The sequence below is a fragment of the Lepidochelys kempii genome, chromosome 2 (assembly GCF_965140285.1).
Source record: "Lepidochelys kempii isolate rLepKem1 chromosome 2, rLepKem1.hap1, whole genome shotgun sequence".
Lineage (NCBI taxonomy): Eukaryota > Metazoa > Chordata > Testudines > Cheloniidae > Lepidochelys > Lepidochelys kempii.
This window is the reverse complement of record NC_136381.1, coordinates 240,234,910-240,255,573: the sequence shown is the minus strand read 5'-3', so window position 1 is coordinate 240,255,573 and position 20,664 is coordinate 240,234,910. Positions and strand designations below refer to the sequence as shown.

Below are 20,664 nucleotides of genomic sequence, written 5' to 3'. Positions count from 1 at the left end.
TTCTAAGCCTGCTCTAATGACACCTCAATCTGAGACAATTCCTCTGATTTGTCACCTAAAAAGAATGGTTCAAGTTTGGGCATCTCCCTCATATCGTCAGCCGTAAAGACCGATGCAAAGTATTAATTTATTTTTTCCACAGTGGTCTTGTCTTATCCTTGAGTGCTCCTTTATCATCTTGATTGTCCAGTGGTCCCACTGGTTGTTTAGAAGGCTTCCTGCTTCTGATGTACTTAAAAAAAAAATTCATTAAAGGAACGGGGATTAACTGTAGTCAGTGAATTAAATTGATTATTTCAAATCAGTCTGGGAAAATTTTCAAATATGCCTAAGTGAAAGTGATTGGAGCTTAAATTCTTACTCACCTAATTCTCTTGAAAAGGAGACAACCGTCTCCTAAGTTACTTAAGCTGTCCTTTAAACTGTTGAAACTAGTAGGTCTCATCCCTTCCTGCCTCATTTTTATTCATAGACTGGAAGAGAATATGTTTCCTTGCTTTAACTACCAATTGATTTCTCAACTTTGAATTAATCAGACCTAATGAAAAAAATATTCTTTCTCTGTCTTCAGAAGAGGCAAGAGCTGTCAAAAAGCTGGGCTAGTACTTCAACAAACTCTCAAACTGTAGTTCCAGGGTCTTAGCTTGTGACTTCCACCATTTCAGTGGTGTGACTTTCTTTAAATCATCATCAACAAACATATCCTGCTTGAATGCTTTGCCTCCAACCAGGAAGTTTATTATGGCTGGCATGATTATTAGATGCCCAAGTCATAGCAGCAGCATCTTCTTCAGCAGTTAGGCATCTAGCCTGGCACTTTGGATTGAACATATTGGCAAGAAAATGAGGTGGAGTAAGTGCCTGATTCATCTGCTTCTTTACTGCTTGCAGTTGAACTTTGTTTGTTAGTTGGATATTTCTTTTTTCAATTTCTCTTAAAGTTCTTTCCAAATTTCAGCAGCACCAGAAATACAGCAGCTTGTCCAAGGCTACGGAAATAGGTTTCAGTATATTCAGCAGATCTTCTCAATTTCTCTTTAGTCCAGTGTTGTTGATGACTTTGGCTGTGACAATTCCACGTGTTTTGACACAATTTTCTTCACAAATAGTCATCAGAATAGGCCAGTTCTTGATAAATTGCTCAGAACAGGCAACCACTGAATTCCATTTTACTTCTTGGAGGACAATTTGTTTGGATCCTCCTGTTCTTTTCAGTGAAGCTGAAGCAAAATGGTTGTTATGGAAGTACTTTTACAATTTCAACAACATTTTCCTTTATTCCTGAAATTGTATTTAAGTCTTTGGTTAAAAGATACATTGAATGAACACTGCATTCATATGTTGTAAGTTTCAGGTTCTCTTCATTATCATCTTCTAGATTTCTTCCCATCTTTGTTACATTTGCAGTATTGTGTGACAAAGCTATGCTCTTGGTATGTGAATTTTTGTTCAGTTTCTTATATCTTTTACTGCTATTTCTTTTTGGTATTCTGCTGTATGGGCATTTCCTGTTATATCAGTTGTTTTTGTAAGATAGACAAGCCCATTTTCTGTTGTGTCACAAGCATATATTACTGGATGGCTCCACCTATCAAGATTCAGATTAACGACTTTCCTGTCAAGGTTTTTTTGCATGTTCAATTTCCTTCTCATATGTTTATCCAGCAATGTCTGCTCTGCCAGGATAGTGTGTAGCCTGATCATAATGATCCAACCATGTCAATGAAAAGCTTGTTCTGAACAAGGTGAAAGGGAGAATTTGTTTTATAAATGAACTCAGCCATTTTTTCATCTGTGGAGTCTTGCTGGAATTTGCTGGTCCTGATTTTGAACTCATCCATGACCTTACTGGATGATGAAGAAAGTCTTTTTTTTTTTTTTTTTTGGGTACAGGTATTTTACTGTCTGAGACATGTTTAGTTGCAGCACTGCTGGTGATACCGGGAGATGACTCTGAAGCTGTGGACATTGCAGATCATGGATGTTCATAACCCTTCATGTCTCAGACCCTGAAACAAAGTTGTATGTAAAAAAAATAAAAAGTCACTCTCATTTGGAGTATATCTTAGTGCACTGATTTAAAAAATGAGATTGTGAAGGAAAGATTCCTCCTGCTGCAGCTGTTTGTGCCACTATTTAAAAGATTTAATTTGTTCTAAACCCAGTTTTATAGGGAATATAATAAATCATAAACAGACATAGATAATCCTTAAACCCTTATCTCTAGCAACATACCAAACAGCTTGAAAAAACCCATATTTTTCAATGTTAAAATTCATAAATACCTAATAAAATTTTCTTTTGAACAGGAAATTTTTACCAAGGATGTTTGATTATATTGAGCAATAAAAAATCATTCAGAAGTCCAGCAGTAACAGTAAAAGTAAAATTCATAAATACTCCCATAGCAAACTAACATACCAGTTATTTTTAACACAAACATTTTGAAATTAATAAGTAATCCACCCAAAACACAAATGTATGACAATAATCTAAGTTTGAGACTAGGTGGATGAGGTAATATCTTTTATTGGACCACTTCTGTTGGTGAAAGAGAGATGCTTTTGAGCTACACAGAGCTCTTTTTCAAGTCTGGGAGTATTTTCTATAAATATTGAAGAGTATCTGAAGAAGAGCTCTGGGTAGCTTGAAAGCGTGTCTCTTTCACCAACAAAGGCTGGTCCAATAAAAGATACTACCTCACCCACCTTGTCTCATATCCTGGGACCAGCATGGTTACAATAACACTGCAAACAATAATCTAAATAACCATTTACTGACACAGTAAGACATGGTAAGCATTTCTTTACAGAAAATAAGTTTACTACCCAGTTGATTCAGATTGTTCAGACATGGCCACATCCTCTTCCTCCTCATTGTCTTCTTATTTGTCCTGATGTTTCATTTTGACAACCAGGCCTTGCAGCTCTGTGCTGTATGGTTTACCTTGGACATGTGTTCCTTTATTACCCAGAGGTACAGGAATTTTTTGAAAATATTCTCAAATAGGGTCTTTTTTACGACCTGAGGGCATGGCAGTTTTTTCCTCTAGTTCCCAGATGTTGAAATCAACACCAGAGTCTGCACTCAGACAAATGTCCTTTCTTCCCACAGTGTCCTGCTTTGAGACCAATGTTGCTCCTTCCCAGTTGAACATCGTGCTCCTTCTCTCTTGTTACATAACAACTCCACCCTACCCCCAGGAAAACAAAAGAACAAATAACAATCCAAGACTTCTGCTCATGTGACTTACGTGCCTTTTGCGCTGCAGAATTTTATTTGTTTAGAGACAGAGGGAAACATTTGAGAAATCAACAGATTTCTGTTTGTTTATATCTTTGTGTACACATGTAAGGAGGCAGAGGAAGGCCATTTCCTTGAAGTGCCCACAACCATCCAGAATCAAGGGCTGGTAGTTACTGGGCAGATCAGTGTGTCTCCATGAGCTGGAGAGTATTTCCGTGGGGGAGAAGCTATAAAACAGGAATGTGAGACTGCCCAGGTGTGCTCAGTGGCTGATCCTACTGAGAGACATGATGGTGTTTCCTGGAGTTAGAGGCCAGGTCCCAATGCCTGCGGTGACTTTGCCAGTCTCTTGCACAAAAATCTTCAATTTTATCCAACCTGGTCCTTCAATCAGGTGTAAAGCATCTTCCTGCACAGGGCATCAGTTTGGAATGCTGTTCAATAACCACATATTAGGCAAGTTTAGATGTGAGTTCAACATATATACAAAATGGGGGCATAATTTGATGTGCATATCCCAGTCTGTCACTGATTGTACAGAACATTAGTAAAATCACTTGAAACAGCAAAACAGTCACTAAACTGTAATTTTAACTCTTTCAGGGGCAAGATGGATTTTATGTTTGGGATTAATCACCAGGGCAATCTATCACTACAGCAGACAGGCTTGAGCCAACAATTTATACATTTTTCCCTATGGTCTGCAGGTAGCAGATAAAGGTTTCTGCATGCTCTGCAATATCTACTTTATCATCACATTGTAAATGGCAAATTATTGGCAAAGCTAGTGATGGTCATAAAGCAAATCAACTATGTTAATTATTTTAGTCACAGTTCCTTGGTGTGGTTGTGAAAAACAAGATTGCCTATTGTTTGTTCGGGGAGAAGAGCACTTGCATTTTCCTTTGTTGACTGGGGAAAAGTTAATGCCAGAAAGCTGGGGATTTTTTAAATCAATTTAAAAGTCAGAGATCTTGTGGGGAAACTTTGAAATTCTCACATTCCTAAGTGATCATTTCCCTTGTCTATCCTCTCGGAATACATTGTGTGGTAACATAATAACTGTAAAAATGTTATTTCTTTGCATATATCTCATTAATAACTTGTAATGATGTTCCATTTATATAGACACTGTATAATAATCTAAAATGTAGTACAAATACAGTGATAGTTTCTACTCATCTGTGTATTAAGATGCTAAAAATCACTTTTCTGAGACCCTGTTTGAACTGTTGTCAATTGTAATTGGCTGTGTTCCTGTAAAATATTCTAAATTTACCTAATTTTCCACTTAATAACGTGAAGGCACAGATACTCATACATAATTCGAAGGCTGATCTTGATCCCTATAAATAAGCACTGGGTAAAACTTTTATAAATGTTAAGATTTGTAGCATACGAGATATAGCTGAAAGTTGTCAGCCATGCTTCAATGAAGCATTAAAGCTCATTCCATTCAAAGAAATGGAACAAAGTATTATAGTAGTCATCTCATTTTTATTTTTTGTATTTTCTTGTATCTGTGATTCTTTCATGCTGTGCAGCATTTGAGTGTATAATCATCTGCTTCTATTTTTGTTCAAAGTTAATAGGGGAGAAGAAGGAAAAGAGCTCAGCATTGAGTGTTTTGCATATGAATGGAGTAAAGTTTAGGATAAGAATCAAGCAAAGAGTAAGGCCACATCTTCAGGCAGCATGCTATGTCAGCAGCATTAGTCTTTTGTGTAATATGTAATTGCATATGTTTTAAATATATTTTATTTTCCACATAGCCTGCGCTTGCTTGTTTAGAATTATTATTTATTGTGGTTGTTACGGCTTATTATGCCAAGAATTGTTTCACATGTATGATTGAGTATGATGGTTTTCAAGGCTGTTTGGTGCTCCACCTTCGTGCATCAAATCTTATGTTTTTAAAAATCCTTTGGCAGTTATTGGTCAAAAATATTGATGTTCATGTGTAGTGAACTGTTTATTAATAAAATTCGTTAAAATTTTTTTTTTGGGTACCCAAAAGCTTAATTCCATTTTATGGACTAATGCAGAACAAAATCTTTGTGTTTTTTTTTTTTTTAAATGAAGCCATGCTTGAGTTACAGAAATGCAAAAGGGCTCGAAACATTAATATGTTTCTAACTTAAAACAGTTCAGCAGATTTTTTTGGAGGAAAGAAAGAGATTTGCTTCAAATTCAAGAAGTACGATTCCAATTTTGAGTATGAAGCAAATTTTTACAAGAACCTTATAAATCTATTAAATTTGGAAATAGGGGTACTTCATTGGAAAAGATGGCATATCTAACCGTATTAGACTGAGATTAGCGGGTTGAAGATTGCACGTCCTTCATTAAGGAGTGGATTCAATTTTTAAAAAATCATCATCTTTGCCACCTAAGTCCTTACAAGGCCACAAATGTGCTGGAAAATGAAGCTTTCTGGTAAAGCTTTGTATGGCCTCCAGAATTTGGAAGACAGAAAGATTTTATGCACAGCATGCGTGAATCCAACCGTAAGAAATGGTGACATTCACATGTAATTATCTCTGATACAGTTAAATTATCCTGGAAATATTTCTTGTTTTATAGCCAGGCTAAAGTCTGGGATGAAGTCAAAATAAAGCGTGTTCTAGTTATGACTAAGATATTTTAGAGCATTAAATCTCCTTTCATTGGTATGTAATGCTACGCAATCTCATCTTCCCCAAGTAGGCATTTTTAAAAGCTGTGTAGACCAGTTTTATTCTGAGTGCTTCATGTGATGCTCTTGTGGCTCTTTATTAGGCATTGACCATGTGCTTTACACTTACTAAGCACATGGATACATTCCCTACCCCGAGGCATTTGCAATCTTATTGATTGTATGAGAAGAAGTAAATCTGTTGTCTAATATAAGGGTATCTAATGAAGACTGAAAAAAACTGCAATCATTAGAAGAAATTGTTAGTAAATCTAAATCTTTATTGCCGTCTTCTGGCATTGTACCATGGCAGTGGCTTTGATTTAACCTACAGACATTCTTTGTTGTATGTTTTCAGTGCTCTGGGATGTATGGGCAGAGGATGAAAATCCTGGTTTGTCCTCTGAAAACAGGAATGGTAAAATTCTTATCTAAAAGTAATCTTTCTGCACAAGAGTAGTGAAAATGGGCAGTTTGTCCCACTTTGCAATATTCAGTCAACTGTAGAGAGTTTGCCTCTGATTATGTAGTATTCGTCATTGAGTGGTTGATGGGGTGGAGGGAGGGAGAGAGAGAGAGCGAGCATGCAATATTGCTCCAGGAAAGGGTATGTCTTTAGTACTTCTAGGTTTGGAAATAATCTCACTGAAGAGATAAATTTTATTGACCAACTTTTGAGAAGTGGAAAAATGCCATAGTCTAGAAGTCTGCTGCAAACTCACATCACACAAACTATTTACTATGGAATTGCTTAACTGCATATTTTTATCCTGTTTCAGGAAACTCTTCATTTCAGAAAACAGAAATAAAATTATCAAAAAACCTCAAACACTGTTTAACTGTGTGTAGAACTGTACAAGGGGCTTTAATTAGAAATAATGGGTTGAAATCAAACTAGAGAAAATTTAGCTAATTAACAAGAAGAGCTTCCTAACGTAATCTTAGACTGTGGAGTAGACAGTCATTGCATTTCATTGCATTTCAAACTAGACTGTATAGACTGCTAGGGAATGTTATTGTTGGCAACTGTCCTGTCGTATCAGAGTAATGAAATGGAATGGACCAGATAACCTAGAAGGTCTTTCCATCTCTGATTTCTGTTATATGAAGAGTAATAAGTTTAGACAATACAAAGCTTTTTCATCTAATGGGAATTATATTTAAAAAATGTGTATTCTTGTATTTATCACTCATTGTTAAAGATCTTTCACTCTAAATATACAATTATTAGATAATAATTTGACATTAAACAGTAGAAAGACCACCCCCCAAGATGTTAAAGCTGTCAGAAAGATAATTATGGTAAAGATTAATAGGTGTTTCTTTTCTTTTTCTTTTTTTTAAAAAGGTCAGTATTGTTTGATGCTGGATGCCCAAACGCACATCCTTGGAGAGAATTTCAGGGGGAAAAAGTTTTTAGGCTTTCTTTGGCAATTTCTCTTACTCTGGTCAGGCATCTCAATTTACATGTCAAGATATCTGTTTTTATTCAGTCTTTGGTGGTGGTTATATTTTACAGAGCTGTTGAATATTGTTTTGTGGGGAAAAGCTTTTAACTTAAAGGCAACTTAACTTAAAGGTACTCCCCTCTTGCAGTACTGATCAGAATGCTGAAAAGTTGCCATTCCAGAAAGGGTTGCTTCATGGATTTATACATTAAAAACAATTGTTTGCCACTGAAATGATCTATAATGATATATGTGTGGAAATTTAGCAGCTTTTAAGTTAAGAGGTATAATTTAAATCCTCTTTTAAAATGATATCTTAAGGTATGCGGGCCCCAAATATGACCTTCCTTTACTTTCTTTTCTGTTTTCAAAGACCATCGAGAAAGACCATATCTTTCTTTATATAAAACAAAACCCTCCCCAGTTCTTTTCCTAAATATTAAAAAAATCAATATCAGAACTCCAAAACTCATCAACAAACCTTCAATAACAAATCAGTGTATGAGAGTCATGGTAGAGGGAATAAAATAGTAAATGAAGCTTTCATTTCAAAGCTTCTAAGGAGTTACCATAAGCAGTGAATATACTTTTTTTTTAAAAAAGTACTGTTGACTACCTTAGGGATCTTATGGTTAATGCTCTGCACTACCAGATGAGAGACCTGGTTTCATCTGTCCTATGAGTCTATGGTCCTGAGCTAGCAGAGTAGAGAATGACGGACAGGAGGGAGTACTCAACCTCTGAGTTTGTGTCTACATTAGGGAAATTTAGGAAGAATTGCCAATAGTGTGCCACTAATTTATTTGCACTGACAACAACCCTAGTGGCTCCTAGCTTCCAGTGTTTTTTCAATCATGTCAATTAAACCTGTTGAGCCATTGAAAAGGTTGGAGCCTTATGCACAGTAGGGCAGCCACTGGCACAACTCAGAGGGAATTTTTTTCTAAAGATCCTTAATATAGACAAAGGCCTGAGAAGAGAAGGGCACATACATAGCTTTGATGGATCTAGGAACAGTGTTTATGTGTTGTGAATGAGGTCACATCTAGTCCTTGACTAGTGAAAACTTGTTGCAGAGTAAGGGTTTATCTATATGGGGAAATTGACTGTAATAACAGTTGCAGAATAAGCTACTTTGGAATAGCTCCTCAGGTGGACACCGTTCCAGAATAAAAGTAATTTTATTCCAGAATGATTACTCCACTTTGGAAGTGTGTGAATTATTCTGGAATAAAGTTACTTTTATTCTGGAATAGAGTGTCCTCATGAGGTATTATTCTGGTCAGTTTTCCCATATAGACAAGCCCTAAGAGTGGGGTTAGGTTATAACCTTGGGGAAATGGATGCTTAAACATACAAGCCCTCCATTCAAAAAACAAATTTATGGTCAAGATAATTGGTTCTCTTCTGCCTGTGTTTCAGTAAAGTAGTGGAAAATGTAACAGTAAATTGTTTCAACTTTCCATTTTCTCCCAAAATGACTTACATAGTTATTTATGCAGGTCATAATGTCAGCAGTGATCTTTCTGGCTATCTGGGGTGGTGGACCTTGCCTGTACCTCATTTGCCTTGTTTGTATGCCTATCCTTTGTACTCTACCCTTGTATCTTGTGCTTCTATGGTATGTTTTTTGTTCAGTTTGTTTTACTTGGCAGGTCCACTGAACATGGAATCGGGTAGACTTCAAAGTCATCTCTTCTGTCACTGGATATGAGGCTGGGAAGTGGGAAAATTCCAAGAGACACGGGAGGGGTGAGGAGGAGGAGAGAGCAGAGGAAGGAGGTTTTGACAGAGGAATACATGGGAAACGCAGGTAGTGAAGGAAAAGTGTAGGCCGCAAGATAGGGATAGAAAAGGGCAAGAAATGTTACAATGCTGGCACCTAGATGCTACCATGATGAGTTCATTATAAATACATGACACGAGGGTGATGCTGTTCTGGCCTGTAATTGTAGACAAATAGAAAAGAATATTCATTTCAAAGAGACAACAATTAATAACAATTTGAAGAAATAAAAAATAATTTTCTTTGAATATAAATGTATACTTCAAATGAGAATTTTGGCAACACTTTGTACTTCCCTGCAGTCCTTTCTTTCCTGTGCTTGCTTATCCTTCAGTGTTAGATTCGGTGCCCTTTTATTGGGGGAAAAAACCACAACCCTGTGTGCTTCAGTTATTGGGAGAATCAAGGTTGTAAGCTAATTAGTGTACTTTTAAAAAAATTATTTATTTCAAGGGGCACAGTCTTTGTTTAATATGACACCTAGAAGAGACTCTCAATAGATAATTCTAACAGCAAATCCATAAAAAAATCTTTTAATACTTGACTCTCGTATCTCTCATGTTTTATCCCTTAGGGTTTTTTGTTAATCTCTCACAATGTCACCTGCTGGTGGATACAGAGAAATGCATTTTTTTCTGCAGTAGAAATCTTTTAAAAAAATCACTTAGTAGCAACTTGCTTGATTAGAATTGTTCTCAGTTGTGTACGTCTAACTCTGAAAGTACAGAAAATCCAGCATCAAATTCATAAAGGGGATCTGACAGTCAGGGTCCTGACACCCCAGGGGGAGAACAGAGGGTGGTATGAACCACAAAGAGTAAGCAATTGAAATAACTGGTTGTATATGATGTTATTCTGTATAAAAATATGTCAGGTAAGATCTTTTATGAAAGCTTGTAATGTTCTGAACTTGATGGTCATAAGATATGTATTCAGATAGTGTTATGAATGTCTGTATAAAGAATACAATATTGCTTGTCCCAGCCACGCCTCCACTCAGCTGCTGCTGAATGGCCAGAACTGCAGTACCTTCCTTGGCTGGTAGGGCGGCTCTTGCTAAGTCCTTCAACAAAGTACAGGAATGGAGTCTCTGCCCACTACCACTGATTGTTCTCAGGGCATAATGAAGAGTATCTATGGTCTAACACCCTCTACCCCCAAAACATTGGCACTGGAGGACTTCATTCAGCCATAGTTAGACTATTCAGATTTCCTTGTGATTCCAGGAAATTGAAGCTTTTCTCATCTGAAGTCAATACATAAGGCAGCTTGAACCCATTCTTATGAGCTACATGATTTGTTTTGGAGTTTGGGAGATACATTTTTATAGAATAGATAAATGAGAGTTAGCATTTTTGTTTGGGTAAATTACTATTTATTTTGGAAGGAAAATGTCCCTGATTGAATAAGAGCAAGATGTTTAACCACCTTCTAGGGCAGAGACTGTTTGGTCAGCATAAAATGAAAAACTTCTAAAAATACTACTGACCTCTCAGTCCCTTCTAAGATGGTGTTTGAAAGGTTGTCATGTTTCTTCTGGACTCTTAATGGTACAACGTATATATGGTAACAAGAAGGATCAAAGATTCTGTTCTGTTCTTGGAAGTACACTTTTATCACATCATTATGAATTTATAGTCTAGTAATATATAATGTTTTTTCCATTCCTGCATTTTGCAGTTGGTTTGTATAGTGTCATAGGTTGGCAGCAGAAGAATTCAGTTTTTCATGATTTTTTTGGCATGAAAGGGTTACTGTTCACATTTCCTGTGTAATTCCTTCTGATCTTGCTGGGCTGTAATTACTTTCTTGATGATAAACATTCCCAGGCTCCTATAACCTTCTAGCCTGCTTGCACTGGCCAAGTTTGTCCCAGGTGATCATGTGGGCGAACCTCCTGTTTTTAAGGATAAAAATCTCTCCTCCTTCCTGTGTAAGATAGGCTAAATGCTCATTCCTTTGCTGTGCAATCCCAGAAGAAAACCCTTTTAAAAGTAATAATAAGGTAGCACATTAGTCTTTTAAAGTCAGATTTTGCAGCCAAGTAGTTGACAAATCAATGGGGGGGGGGGGGGTTTCGAATTTTTTGAATCCTGTTTGATTTCTGGTTCACATTAGAGATTATCTTTTCTTCTTAAACAAGTTTGGAAAATAGGTTGTGATACCAAAAGAAGGCAGATTTTAACTGTGGCATTTCATTTTTGCCCATATAATTTGTCTACTCATTTTAAGCTGCCTAGAATATAAAAGTGTTTAGTTGAAACTGGGATTTTCATTTCTTTTGTATTCTTTGCAGAAACTGCATAGTTTTCAGAAAAAGGGGGGATATTACTTCTACCTTTCTTCACATAGTTCAGCTAGTCTATAGTACCCCTAAGTTTTCATGTTATACATTATGAGCTGTAAGCATTCAATCATTTTTTCTTTTTAATTTTTTTTAAATGGGTGTAGTCCTGGTGAAGAATGCTAGATTCAGAGCCTTGAAGACTGAAGTCTTCTGTTTGTCCACAGAACTGGTGCAGAAAGGTCAGTGGTATTACAAGCTTCCCTAGACTATCTCACAATTGCTCGGCAACCCTGATTTAGAGGGACTTGCCTGTAGGGGTGAGAATGGAGTTTGCTCTCCATACCCTTCATTCAGTTTGGGAGACTGCCAATAAGGGCATGATGAGTGGTGGTGTTTTTTTGTGATGTGAACACTTGTTCACTGAGAACTGTGAATTCAGACGACCAGCTTTATTATTTTTATGTCACTTAATAGCTGTCAGACAGTAGCAACTTTGTCTTTAGGGGTCATGTGTGAATCAGTAAACTAAGAAATAAAGAAGCCCACTTTATTAGTAGCATTTTTTCACAGTTAGTTGTTTACTTCCCCTTTTTATATCCTGAGTTACAGATAGATGTTCACTGGTTTAAATATCAATAAAGTTATATACTAGATGCTTCAGTGCACTTTGGATTGAATGAGTTGTGCCAAATTCTCGTTCCTTATTCATATGAGTAATCCAACTGCTGCCCAATTATGGACACAACTGTCATCACAACTTTTTAGTCTCATGTTCATCTGTTCATGTTTTGTACATCTATAGCTTGTTATCCATTTAATTGACTGCTGCTGTTTTTGTTTTTACGTAATTCATATTAATAGATTTGAAGACCAGAGGGGACCATTGTGATCATCTGGTCTGACCTCTTGTATAACACAGGCTATAGAACATATCTTTTAGAGAAACATCCAATCTTGATTTAAAAATTGTCTCCAGTGCAAAAAAGCAAACACACAGTGGAGAACCTGGTGGTGTTTTCTGGAAAAACAGTTGCACAAAAAGTAGAAGTAAACTCAAAGCAGCTACCTTTGTATTGTGACTAAAAGTAGCTTCTTTGAGTAGATGTGTTGGGTAGGAAAGGGTTGAGGTGATGGTCTGCTCTGCTGATCCTTTTGTTGGTTTAAGTTAAAGCAGCCTCTAACGGCCCTAGGCTTCTCTAACTCATGCAGATCCAGGGAGTTCCAGGGAAGAATTGAGCCCATCATCTTCAGTATTCATTGCAGGAAGCAAGTTTAATTTATTTGAAATCATTTAACAACTATTCTCCAGTTAAAAAAATAATTTGTGTTGTGTTTTTTCAAGCTTTTACACAAATATAATTAATTGAGTTTCATGCATAAAGGGTACAAGCCCTCCACTTAAGCAGACATGTAAATTACTGTTATGACAATGTGCATAAATATACCTAAAATAAAACAGCAACAGTGATTAAGTCATTTCACTTATCTAAGGCAAAGGTGTCTCACTTACATTTTTATTGCTCTTTTGAAACTAACATTTAAACAGTTTTACATATATACATCAGGTGTAATAGCACTTTTTGCTTGTAGGTACTTTCATGTTCAGTGAACCCACAAAAATTTAATTACATTCAGGTAGCATCTGATTAGATTTTTAGAAGGCCGTTTTTATGTTCCTTTATTTTTCTGAGAGACTTAATCATTTTTACCATGGAAATTAGTTACTGTCCTAATATTGATTATTACTGCTCTTTTTATTGTCAGGACTCAAAAAAGGAAAGGATATAACAGTTTTGCATCATACTTACTCCATTTTCTCTGGTTTGGGGGGAAACTATACTGTCAATGGTCTGGTGCTGTCAAAATTATGGAACTTGTGTTGGGAATCATTGCTGATGGACACCCCAACTGTTACAAGAGACATCTTGTCATGCTTTTTTGAGTTATAATACTAAACAAATTCTTCACAACAGCATTTGATATTAGACGTGTGGCTACAGTTCTAACCAACATGAAAAATATTTCAACATGGCACCTTTCAGGATATGCAAGTGATTTCTTTCGCATTTCATTGTAACACTTCACATCCATACCCATATCAGTTTTAACATACAATTTTAATTTGTTCCGTTCACTCACTTTTAAGAAAGTGCCTGAACTTTGACTAAATCTAGAGAGTTGTTCTTACCTGTGACAAAACAGATAGGAAGAAAAAATACTCAAGTATCACTGATGGAATTGCAAACTGATGCACACAAAACTGAGAGTCTGTTTATAGCCTTGGAATACTTTTGACTCCTAGATCAGGGGTCTCCAACCTTTTTATGCACATGATCACTTTTTGAACTTAAGGTCAACCCAGGATCTACCTCGCCCCTTCCCCGAGGCCCCACCCTGCTTACTCCATTCACCCCTCCCTCTGTCGCTCACTCTCCCCCACCCACTTCCATCGGGCTGGGGCAGGGGTTTGGGGTGCAGGCTCTGGGCTGGGACCAAGGGGTTCGGAGTGTGGGAGGGGGCTCCGGGCTGAGCCTGGTGCAGTAGTGAGGTGTCCTGCACTGGGAGGGAGTTTGGGTGCAGGTGTCATGTGGTCACACTGCATCTAATCTCATAGAATCCACTGGATATTTCATGAGTTTTACTTTTTATTAGTGTCATTTGTGGTTTATAGATCCTAAATCCTTCAGGGATTGTCACAAATCACTGTAACATTCTCAATGGTGGGGTGTGCATTGGCTGAGCCTGGGGCAGGGGGTTGGGGTGCAGGAGTGTGGGGTACAAGCTCTGAGAGGGAGTATGGGTGCAGGAGGGGGATTCAGGCTGATGCAGAGTGTCGAGGTGCAGGAGAGGGTGAGAGGTGCACACTCTGGAAGGGAGTTTGGTGCAGGAGGGGGCTCTGGGCTGGTGCAGGGGATTGGGATGCAGGAGGGGGTGAAGGGTGTGGGCTCTGGGTGGGAGTTTGGGTGCAGGGGGGTTCTGGGTAGGGGTTTGGGATGTGGGACAGGGTGCAGGGTCTGAGAGGGAGCTTTGGGTTGGGGTGCAGGAGGGGGTGTGAGGTGCAGGCTCCAGCCAGGAGGTGCTTACCTCAGGCGGTTCCCGGTCAGCGGGGCTCAGGCAGGCTGCCTGCCGTAGCCCCACTCCGCTCCTGGAAGCGGCTGGCTGCTGGCATGTCTCTGTGTGCAGCCCCTGGGGTGGGGGAGACAGTGGGTTGCCGTGCACTGCCGGTGCCTGAAAGTGCTGCCCCCGCAGCTCCCATTGGCCAATGGAGCGGCATGGGGCCACGGCAGGCAGGCAGCCTCTGAGTCCTGCTGTACTGCTGGACTTTAGCAGTCCAGAGATCAAGATCGACTGGCTGAGGCTCCAGGATTGATCAGTCAATTACAATAGACAGGTTGGTGACCACTGTCCTAGTCGATGATGGCAAATGATGGAAAGCCAAATAATGGTGGCAAAAATGCCCAGTTCCATCACAGGAGCCCAGACATTTTCTTCTATCAGACTCAGACTTGACCATGATGATTGACGTGTACACGAATGGCTGTCTTTTGGCTTCTGGGTGGAGTTTATTGTGTTGGCTTTATAAATCAAAACCTTCTATGGCCTGGGACCTTCATATTTGAGATACCATTGCACTCATTTCTGTAGTGCTGCATTTTAGGTTAGTGGGCAGTGTTGAGTAGCATCCCCTTGACTGTAAAAAAAGAAGATAGTGGTTTCCTCATATTGTCTCAGAACTACGGAGGTACATTTTTTTCCATTAGTATTAAAAGGTGTAAAGAAGGTTGCCCTTCTTCTTCCACTTTCACCCCATGCAGTGAAAATGTAACCTTTCTGCTGTACTTAAGACACTCCGTACCAGTGGAGGGAGACAGGTCTTTGCCCTTTGTCCGTAAATAATTTAATCTTGTGCATGAGTTACTTTTTCTTTCACATTTCAGACCGCAGTGTTTTATTTTACAACATGAAGCTAAAAGAGAGGCTGTGCCATCAGTGTCATAGGTCTGCCATTGATCCTCAAGATGTTGACAGCTCCGTTTTTTCTGAACAGTTTATGTGAAGTTTGCACACTCTAGCAGACGTTTCCAACCTCACGAATTCTGCTTACTGCTTCGCTGGATTTTAATGAAGCAAAAATGTTGAACAAGGTACTGGGTGGGCAGTGTCTTATCTCTTTTTTTAAAAACTAGTCTGTAAACACCCTTGATCTCCATTACCTCATCCATATATCCAATTTTGTTTATTAACGTTCACAGCAGTTTAACTGTAAAGAACGCAGGTAACTCTTATTTCTAACTAGACTCCAAACACAGACAGCAAGCAAATAACAAAATGATTCTAATATATCTGTAACATCTCATGCAGAATTAGGAATTTCATACTCGTTTCCTTCATACTCATTTCTCAAGGGAATTACTCAGTGATCACTATTGAGTTTTTGCTACTAGAATTCAGATTCTCTGATTGAAGAAGAGGGCATGCCAACTTCAGTAATGGTAAGGTTAATAATGTATATTATTAGTTCAGTTTCAGAAACTGCAGAAAAAATGCCAGTATAGTGATTAGAATAGCTCCTTCACAGTCTTAGTTTTCTATTGTCCAGTTGGGAAATTTCTGTGTACTGAGACTTGGCATGTTATTGGGAATCAACGATTTCAGACGGACTTAGCTGTTGCTAAATTATTGCTGCCAGCAATAATTAGAGGATTTGCCTTTTAAAAAAAAGAAAAAGTTAGAAGCTAAATAGAAACGTAAGCACAGTGTTAGTTTCGAGTGTCCAGGCATTCTTCTGTGCCAAAGAAAAATAAATCTTGTGCTCTTTTTGACATTTGAGAAGACAAAATACTTTCAGAAATTTTACAGTTACCTGGTTTTTTATTTTGCCTGTTTAATTTGTATGGTTTTTTTAATTGTCTGTGTTTACAAAGTACAAATCTCTACAAATACTTGCTGCCTGGAGTGTTTTACTTATAAAAGTATTTTGCTAGGTGAAAGGAGTGCAGGAAGTAATGGTAAACTGAAAGGGCTATCTAGAAAAAACTCAGATCCTTTATAAACTGTCTTCTGAGAAATCCTTAGAATGAAACTCACTTTTTCTCATTAAAATATATTTAGTTTGTCCTACCCCTGAATTTTTTCTTGGCTTTTATTAATATCTCTTCCTAATTTCTCCTCAATCACTTATTACTTTTCTTTTTCCATATTGTATAGTTCTTGAGCTTTAGTACTAGTTTGTCTTTTTAGAGAGCCTCCTCTAAAATACTTTTAAAGAGTTTATTGTTTCATGATTTATATGCTATGAAATCCATATGGTACATATTTATGGCTGCTTTCTGGAGGGAGAGTTTCATTTTTGATGTCTAGTGTGGTATTGAATAAGTCTTGTGCTTTCTATAGAATATTTTAAATTTAAAATAAAAGGATTAAATTTGTAAATGTTGTTCCTCAACTACTTATAAAATTGATCTGTACAAAAGTTTGAATTACAGAAGCGATTATAAAGAAGTTCAACCATTTAACCTTATAAATGAATTTGGTCTTTCTTCTGTAGGTTTTCAGATACGTTTGGCTTAGTGTAATATTTGTTGAAGAAAGCAGTTCATTTTGAAATCCTTATAAACAATACATTTATTTGACACAAAGCTTTCAAAATATAGAAACCTATTTTTGGGAGGTTTTACCTATTCAGCCTCTATAAAGACAATTGTCATTCACGCAACTAAGCATTCACCAAGAGGAAAACCAACATTAACTTAAGGACAGTGGAATTGAGAGTGGATGTTTGTCATCAGCACTGAAGCAGGTTAACCTTAAATAGAAATATGCAAGATTCTAGTATGATTGCCGACATTTACATGGTATGTATCAAGAGGCTTCCATAAAGTAAGCAAATTTATACAGGTAAAAAATATCCACAAGAGAGAGGTGATAAATGTCTTCGGCACTTATGAGCCACTGTGGCCCCATTCCTCCTCCCCCCTCAAAAAACCCCAAGAAGGGATGGGAGATAAACTTTGGCACATAAAACAGGACTAAATCTTATTTTTCCTTGCACAAGATGATAGCAAAGATTGGTAGCAAGCCAGCCATCAGTATCCATGTAGATCCCAAAAACTGGGATCAACTTTACAAAATATATCTTGAATTGTTTTTTTAATATATTATTGAAAGGTGCAATGAAGCTTTCATACAAGAAAATGTGCGTCAAAGGAAACATTTGTCTTTTTTTAATGAAGACTTTCAATAGTATTCCATTTCATTTCAGGACTTTTTTCTAGATCTAAACTGTTTGTAGCGTGCTAGTGCAATCATCTTCTCAAACTGGAAAGTGTACTTCCTGCTTGAATTGTAGACATATCCTTAGCAGGTACTGAAAATTCAGAAGAACGGGACCTAGAATGTGTATGGATCAATGTGCTAACTGATAAATCACAAGACAGATAAATGTCCACATGACATAATGGAAGAGGATGAGCAGCTACTTAAACATCTATTTGTAATGTATAGGATGAAAAAACATGTTATGTGGGATTTCAGTATGGGAAACACATGCTAGAGGTCTCATGCTGCCACTGGTGAAATGTCCTTAGAATTTCTAAAAATCACACATAACTTTCTAATACAAAAACATTGCACTCAACTTGGGGTAATTCTGCATTAGACTTTATTCTGATGGATAAAGATTAATTGATCACTGAACTAAAAACTGATGGTTCCATTTGTGCAAGTGATCATTGTATTAGCTGCATGTTCAGCGTTTGCTATCAGCTTAAATATAGCCAGAGCATGAGAACTTAAACACTCTGAAGATTACGCAGAACTTCCCTCCTGGCTACATTCCCAACAATGCCTGAAATCATGAAAACCACTATGTACCACAAGTGACCACCTCATGTCTCTGGATCTGGCCAGGGAATGGCAAAGTGTCTGGACTTCATCTACCCTTCGAAACAAGCACATTATTACTAACCCAAGAAGCTACCCTCCTGGTTTCAACCTGCCACACAGACTTTGGACTGCATTGAATCACATCTGAACAAACCATGAACAATGTGGCTACTTGAGCCAAAAGTGGAAAATCAAAGAACTCCCCTTCGTGTGACTTCTGTGAGAGCAGTCAGATCATTGAACACATAATGCTGTGCCCCAGATTTAGATTCAAAGGTGAATTGGAAAATGTCCAGTGTCACAAGGGAGGCCTTGGAAATGTCTTATGGGCCTACAACTGTATGTATAGAATGTTACTCTTCAAATGCGCAAGAGAGATTAGATACCCAACAAAATATGCTCTTTGAGTTATGAAAGAAGGCTTCTTTGGTTAAAAAAACATTCTGGTGAAAAGGTGTGGTGAAAGGTACCAATACAAAATAAAATAATTTTGAAAAATAGAAAAACTGGAGAAGCTGATAGCCATGCATACCAAGCAGTTAGAAAATAATTGGTAAGGGAAGCTAAAGGTGTCGATAAAAATCTATGATCCTTAGAATTAAGGACAACAAGGACTGTGTGTGTGTATCAAACAAAATCCTGTCTGTTATAGGTCCGATATTAGACAAGGATGGTATAATTATCAATCATGATACAGAAAAGGCATAAGTAGTCAATAAATATTTCTGTTTTGATTCAGAAAGAGGTAGGATGGTGTATTATATTTTACAGTGTTGATGAAATAATTTCAATCCCATCAGTAATGAGGAAGGATGTTAAACAGCAGCTATTAAACATTTTTAAATCTGCAATAATGGCAACCATGGGTAGTAAGACAATTGGCCAGGGAGTTCTCTGAATCATTAATGTTGATTTTAAACAGATCATGGAACACTGGGAAAGGTCCAGAGGACTGTAAAAAAGTGAATGTGCCAATATTCAAAAAGTCTAAAAGGGGTGACTCAGGTAACTATAGGCCAATTAGTCTGTCATTGATCTGCAGGAAAATCATGGAAAGGTTGATATGAGATGCAATCAGTAAAGACATAAAGAGTGGCAGCATAATTGATGCCAATCAACGTGGTTTTATGGAAAATAGGTTTTATCAAAGAACGTATCTTTTTTGTTGCAATGAAGTTTGGTTAATAAAGGTAACTCGGTTGACATAATAAACTTCTGTAAGGCATTTTTACTTATGCACACTTATGATTAAAAAATAGCACTATACAAAATCAGTGCAGCCCATATCAAATATATTAAAAACTGGTCATAAGAAGCAATTGTAGATGGGAAATTGTCATCCAATGGAGATATATCTAGTGGGGTCCCGTAGGCATCTGTTCTTGTCCCAGTGTTAGTCAATATTTTCATCAAGGACCGGAAGGAAATATGAACTTCTTGTTGGTAAAACTTGTAGATGACAAAAAAATTGTGGAGTGACTAAAAAATGATGGGAACAAGTCAGTTATACAGATTGACATGAATTGCTTGGTAAGGTGTCTTATTTGAACAACATGCATTTTAATACACCCAAATGCAAGATAATTAATCTAGGAACAAAGAATGTAGATATCATTTATAAGATGGAAAATTGTATCCTGGAAGTTGGTGACTCTGAAAAGGATTTAAGGGCCATGGTAGATAACCAATTGAACATCAGCTCATGCTCTAGCTAAGATAATGTATGCAATCCTTGGATATATAAGCAGGGAAATATAAAGTATTATTATTTATTTAAATTACTGTATTGTGTAGGAATCCTAGTCATATCCCTGGACCCTGTCCAGTTTTGGTCCACCCATTACAGAAGGGATGTGGACAAATTGGAGAGAGTCCAGCGGAAGACAATGGAAGTGATTAGGGGGCTGGGGCATGTGACTTACGAGGAGAGGCTGAGGGAACTGGGGTTATTTAGTCTGCAGAAGAGAAGAGTGAGGGGGGATTTGATAGCAGCCTTCAGCTACCTGAAGGGGGGTTCTAAAGAGGATGGAGCTAGGCTGTTCTCAGTGCTGGCAGATGACAGAACAAGAAGCAATGGTCTCAAGTTGCAGTGGGGGAGATGTAGGTTGGGTATTAGGAAACACTATTTGACTAGAGGGTGGGGAAGCACTGGAATGGGTTACCTAGGGAGGTGGTGGAATTTCCATCCTTAGAGGTTTTTAAGGCCCGGCTTGACAAAGCCCTGGCTGGGATGATTTCGTTGGTGTTGGTCCTGCTTTGAGGATCTCCTGAGGTTTCTTCCAACCCTAATATTCTATGATTCTGTTATGTTAGGTGTTATACAAACAGAATAAAAAGA

At 37.7% G+C, this 20,664-nt stretch overlaps 1 protein-coding gene across 3 annotated transcripts in view; it reads left to right on the top strand.

The window, feature by feature from the left end:
* Positions 1 to 20,664, top strand: part of ZNF438 (zinc finger protein 438) — a 99,998-nt gene that overhangs the window by 20,267 nt on the left and 59,067 nt on the right. Inside the window, exon 1 of one of the 3 annotated variants that reach the window (XM_073334395.2) lies at positions 11,285 to 11,680. The exons of the other annotated variants lie outside the window; for them this stretch is intronic. The gene's annotated coding sequence lies outside the window, so the exon portion shown is untranslated. Of the gene's footprint in view, positions 1 to 11,284; positions 11,681 to 20,664 lie in introns of those variants that run through there. 3 annotated transcript variants of the gene reach the window in all.